This window comes from Myotis davidii, unplaced genomic scaffold, assembly GCF_000327345.1.
Source record: "Myotis davidii unplaced genomic scaffold, ASM32734v1 scaffold394, whole genome shotgun sequence".
Taxonomy (NCBI): domain Eukaryota; kingdom Metazoa; phylum Chordata; class Mammalia; order Chiroptera; family Vespertilionidae; genus Myotis; species Myotis davidii.
The window spans coordinates 2,671,403-2,677,207 of record NW_006287548.1 but is presented as its reverse complement, the minus strand read 5'-3'; positions in this window follow the sequence as shown (position 1 = coordinate 2,677,207).

Sequence of the window (5,805 nt, the reverse complement as noted above, 5' to 3'; positions counted from 1 at the left end):
CAGCCTGAATCAAGTACGGCAAACCGAAGAATACTTGCCACTGAAGAGTGCCTCGGTGTGTGGCGCCGAAATACAGTGCTGCCTGTAGCTCCCCACCTACGGAGCCAAGACTCAGTGTTTTGTAGATCCCAGTCCATGCTAAGGTCTGGAGCCAAGCATGGTGCCAGGTGATGGCTGAGGTACAGAGCAGCAGTGCCATATGGGGTACCGTACCGACATAAGGAAAACATTTATTGACACTTGTTAAGATGGTAAGACAGGCTTTGTTCGGGGCCATACCGTAGGTGTAGGGGCCTCCACAATTGGGATTTTAGAGTGAGAGAGAGACTGGGCTCAGCTCAGAATACAGCATGGGCAATCCTGACTACAGCCCTGTGGACTAATAAGTGGGTTTAGGTTAAGCCAGTGATGGCGAACCTTTTGAGCTCGGCGTGTCAGCATTTTGAAAAACCCTAACTTAACTCTGGTGCCCTGTCACATATAGAAATGTTTTGATATTTGCAACCATAGTAAAACCAAGACTTATATTTGTGATATTTATTTTATATACTTAAATGCCATTTAACAAAGAAAAATCAACCAAAAAAATAAGTTCGCGTGTCAGAGGTTTGCCATCACTGGGTTAAGCCATTAGGTTTGTGCCAATTTGTTAAACAGCAATAGGAACCTGTTATAATAGTCAATAGTCAATGTGGATTCAATTATTATATTTACTGTGCAAGAAATACACAAATGACATTGTCCTTGTAAATTTTTGAAATAGCAGGCAAATGGACATCAAACTTTAAGACTTCCACACATCAAAGAAAACACATCAAAGTAAAAGGCAACTTGCACAATGGGAGAAAATAACTGAAAATCATAAAACTCAGTAAAAGGTGTCTTACCCAGTATATTTAAGGAAACAAAGCAAATAACCCCATTAGAATATGGGCAGAGGTTTGAATAGACATTTCTTTATAAATGGCCAACTAATACATGAAAAGTTGCTCAACAATGATATATCATCTCACATGTATCAGGATGACCACTATTTTAAAAAACAAACAGAAAATAACAATTGTTGCGGGGAAAAGAAAGTTGGAATATAAGAACACTTCATGTGAATGTAAAATACTGTACCCATGATAGAAAACAGTATGGAGATTCCTCAAAAATATAAAGAGAGAATAACATATGGTCCAGCCATGCTACTTCTGGGTGTTTATCCAAAACTACTCAAATTAGAATCTCAAAGAGATATTTGGACCCCAAAGTTCATCAAAACATTATTCATCATATCCAAGAAAGAGAACCTACCCAAATAACCATGCATGGATCCAAGAAGAGAGAAAATGGGGTATACACATACAATGGCACATTATGCAGTCTTTAAAAAAAAGTCCTGTTGCCCTGGCCAGGTAGCTCAGTTGGTTAGAGCATCATCCAGATACACCAAGGTTGCAGGTTTGATCCCAATCAGGGCAGATACAAGAATCAACCAATGAATGCATAAATAGGTGGAACAACAAATCGGCATTTCTCTCTCTCCATTCCTCTCTCTGTAAAATCCTTAAAAATATTTTGTTCCTTTAAAAATTCTGTCACATGCTACCTAATAAATAGACATCGAGGACATTATGCTAAGCAAAATACACCAGCCACAATAAAGACAAATACGTATGATCCCACTCATATAAATATGTAAAGTAGTCAAATTTAAAAAAAAAAAAGAATAGTAGAATGGATATCACCAAGGTCTGGGGAGGTAGGAGACAATATTCGTGTTTTACTACTTACAGAATATCAGGAATGCAAGAGAAAAATGTTCTAGAGATCTGTTGAACAACATTGCAGAAATACTTAACAGTAACTATACACTTCTAAATACTTGAAATGGTACATTTCATGTTACCTATTGTTTTATGGGAGAGGAAGCAAATACAGAGAACGAAGGAAAGAAAACCTCAAAGAGTCCCTGCGCTGGCTCTGAGCCATGGCTCCTTCTGGGAAAAGCAGCTATCAGCTGCCATGGCATGAGATTCTGACGTTCAGGATTTTCTAAGTGATCTTCAGGCTCTGCAAGTAGACTTCAGACATCAAGGGATATTGCCATATATGGGTCAGAGTCCACCAAAACTATTTCAACTATTTGGCCATAAGTTTACACGCCAGCCTTGCTCTGGTTTGCACGTTCCTTCTTGAGAAAAACCCCATAAATCCTCCCGCAGCCCATTTCCCTTCTTCCTTCCTCCCTGCTGGCTGACCTTGGACCTTGCATCCCCTGGTTGTCCTAGTTGTCCTGCATGGCATGCCATTCCTCCTGCGTTTAGGGGACTGTGAAATGTATACAAAACGCCTTCCTTCATCACAATCATTTAGGTGTCTGTGTGTCCCCCTGGTTATGCTAAAACAAATCCAGAGCATGTCTTTTTTTCTTTTTTTAAAAAATCCTCCCTGAGGATATTTCTCCATTGATTTTTAGAGAGTGAAAGAGAGAGGGAAAGACAGAGAAACACATCGATTGGTTGCTTCCTGCACTAGCCCTGATCAGGCCCAGACTGGAGAGGAGCCCACAACCAAGATACATGTCCTTGACCAGAATCAAACCCGGGACCCTTCTATCCACTGAGCCAAACCAGCGCATGTCTTTAGAACAACTGGCACCACCAGCCCAGGAGATCACATCAGGGGCTGATACATTCTTAGACTGCTTTGGCTCACCACTGGACCGAACAGAGCAGCCATTGCCTAAAGGGAACCACTGCTTTTGGTCACACGAGCTGCCAGATGGCTACTGGGTGGTGTCTATTGGGAATTGCCTGATTTCCCTCCTACAACTCAGGAGCCCTGAAGCCAAGTGCACCCTGAGCTGCCACTCAGAGAGCCGCTTGTAATAGAGTGCTTCCTTGCAGCACCGCGGAGTTGCTGGAAGGCAGGCTGAAGTGACACAGAAGAACCTTTCCTGTCCACCATGGTGTGAAAACAGAAATTACTAGCAGAAGAAAAATTGGAAAATTCCCAACATGTGTAAATTAAACAACAGCTCTGGACCAAATGAGAAGAAAAACGACAAAATATCTTGACACAAACAAAAAGAAAAACACAAGCACAACAAAGCTTATGAGATGCAACAAGAGCAGATCCAAGAGGGATGTTTATAATGACAAGCACTCCATTCAGAATACTAAAATATCTCAAGTAACCTAATGTTAATTAGCCACAAGGAGCACTCAAAACAATAACACACTAAGCTAAAAGCAGAAGAAAGGAACTAGAGCAGAAATCAATGACATAAAGAGTAGAAAGATAATAGGAATGACCAACTGCCAGGCCAGCACAGCCAAGGGTTCCATGAGCTTGAATGGGGGGCGGCGAAGAACGTAGAAAAGACAGACAGAGAGAATAAGCTGGGTCAGGTGGATCTTCCTGTGCCTGGCTGAGGCCACAGGGAGAGACCCAGACAGCCAGCTGAGCCTTTATTTTACATCCAGAGGTAAACAAGGTAGTAGTCACCATAGTTACAATGTTCTTGTGAGTTTCACTTGTTTTGGCAGCACTTGCTGCATCTCCCTCAGCCCATTAGCTACCCAGATAGGATCTAAGGAGCATCATAAGGTTAAGCCTAATTATGCTAAAAGGGCTGTGCCCTCTAAGCTGGAACTTGTTTGTGGCTTTGTCAACAGGTCAGTCCCAGGCTTAACCCTATAGCCGCTCCCTACAATCAACCAAATAAAAGTTGCCTTTTTTAAAAAAAGATAAACAATGTCGAAACCCTTTCTTTTGAATAAGCAAGACCAAAAAAAGGGGAAGACACAAATAATAAAATCAGAAATGAAAGAGGACACATTACCATTCGTACCAGAGAAATACAAAGAACCATTAAGAAACGACTAAAACAGTGATATGCCAACTAACTGGTTGACCTAGAAGAAAGGGATCGATCAGAAGTTTGCGCCTCTTCTTTGCCTTGCTTGCTCTGTTTATTCCTTCCTGAGAAAAACTCCATAAATTCCCCTCTTCCTCTCCGCCTGCTGACCCTCCAGGCCACTTTCCCAGGAGCCCTGTGTGGCCTGCCAGGCCTCCTGTTTCTATGAGACAGAGAGTATAATGCAAACATCTTCCTTCACGGCAACTCTTTCTGTGTCTGGGCAGCTTACTCTTTCTTCTTAAAACGAGTCCAGGGCATGTTTGTAAAACCACTGGCACTGCGGCCCAGTGGACCACCCCAGGTGGAAAGGATACTCTATGGGGGAGCTCTTTGAGTTGAGCCCTCTTCCCCTGCCTGGAAGAGGCTGAGCAGAGCACCACGCCCTGCGGAGCCATGCCCTGTGCGGGGCGCAGGATGCTGCCTGTGGTGCAGTTTATGAACACATTGTATGCGGGAAACGTATTTATACGTTTTACGTTCACTGGTAGCAGATGTGGGACACGTATTAATACTTTTTTTATAGACTAGCGGTAGAATGCGGGTAACATATAAATACGTTTATTTTTATACTTTTTTATTGCTCTAAAGGGATGCTAACATGCAGATATATGAATTCCAAAGGACAAAATTTAGGTCTCTAACACATACAATGGTGAATTATGTATGTACTTCCAGGTATAACGGTAATCAATCTATTCAACTGCAAAAATGGCCCTCGCCACCTGTTAGCGCGAGATAAAAACTACCCGCAAACAATGTGTGAAGTTGAGGTCCTGGGACACAGTACAGTGCCACCGCACAGGGGCGCAGCATGCAATGATGCATGTTAGGATGGCAAGAAGGGCATTATTCAGTGCTTGAGAGTGCCAGTCAGGAGTGCCAAGCCCAGTGCCTGGCCAGTGTATCTCCGTGGTTGAGCTTCGACCTAGGAACCAGGAGGTCAGGGTTCGATTCCTGGCCAGGGCACATGCCCAGGTTGCCACTAGATCCCCAGTGTGGCAGCCAATCCGTGATTCTCTCTCATCATTGATGTTTCTATCTCCCTCTCCCTTCTCTGAAGTCAATTTTATTTTATTTTTTTAAATATATTTTATTGATTTCCCACAGAGAGGAAGGGAGAGAGACAGAGAGCTAGAAACATCGATGAGAGAGAAACATCGATCAGCTGCCTCCTGCACATCTCCCACGGGGGATGTGCCCGCAACCAAGGTACGTGCCCTTGACCGGACTCGAACCTGGGACCCTTCAGTCCACAGGCCGACGCTCCATCCACTGAGCCAAACCGGTTTTGGCTGAAGTCAATTTAAAAAAAAAAAAATTTTTTTAGAAAAAGGAGTGCCAAGCCCAGCAAAAATGGAGGGCGTGGGGTTTGGGGAAAACTGACTTAGCTGCATTCTTATGAAAACTAGATTTTTTAAAAAATATGTTTGAATTTATTCTGGAGAGCAAGGAAGAGACAGAGAAAGAAAAACATCAGTGAGAGACAAACAAACATAGATCCATCCATTGGCTGCCTCCTGAATGCTCCCCACCAGGGACTGAACCTGGAACTCCCCCAACCAGGAATCCAACCAGTGACCATTCAGTGCATGGGATGATGCCCAACCAACTGAGCCACACCAGCAAGGACTGAAACTAGATTCTTAAAAATATCTTTTATTTCTTGATTTTTAGAAAGAGAGAGAAAGAGCATTTGTTATCCCACTTATTTACATATTCATTGGTTGCTTCTTGTATGTGCCCCTTAGAGGAGATCGAACCCACAATACCCTCGTTAGGTGAGTTACCCTGCAAGGGCGTTAAAACTGGATTTTATAAGGAAATTCACAGAGGAGTTCAGGAGAAGGTACAAGAGTTGACTGCAGTATGATGAAGCAAAGACGCTTCGTCAGAAA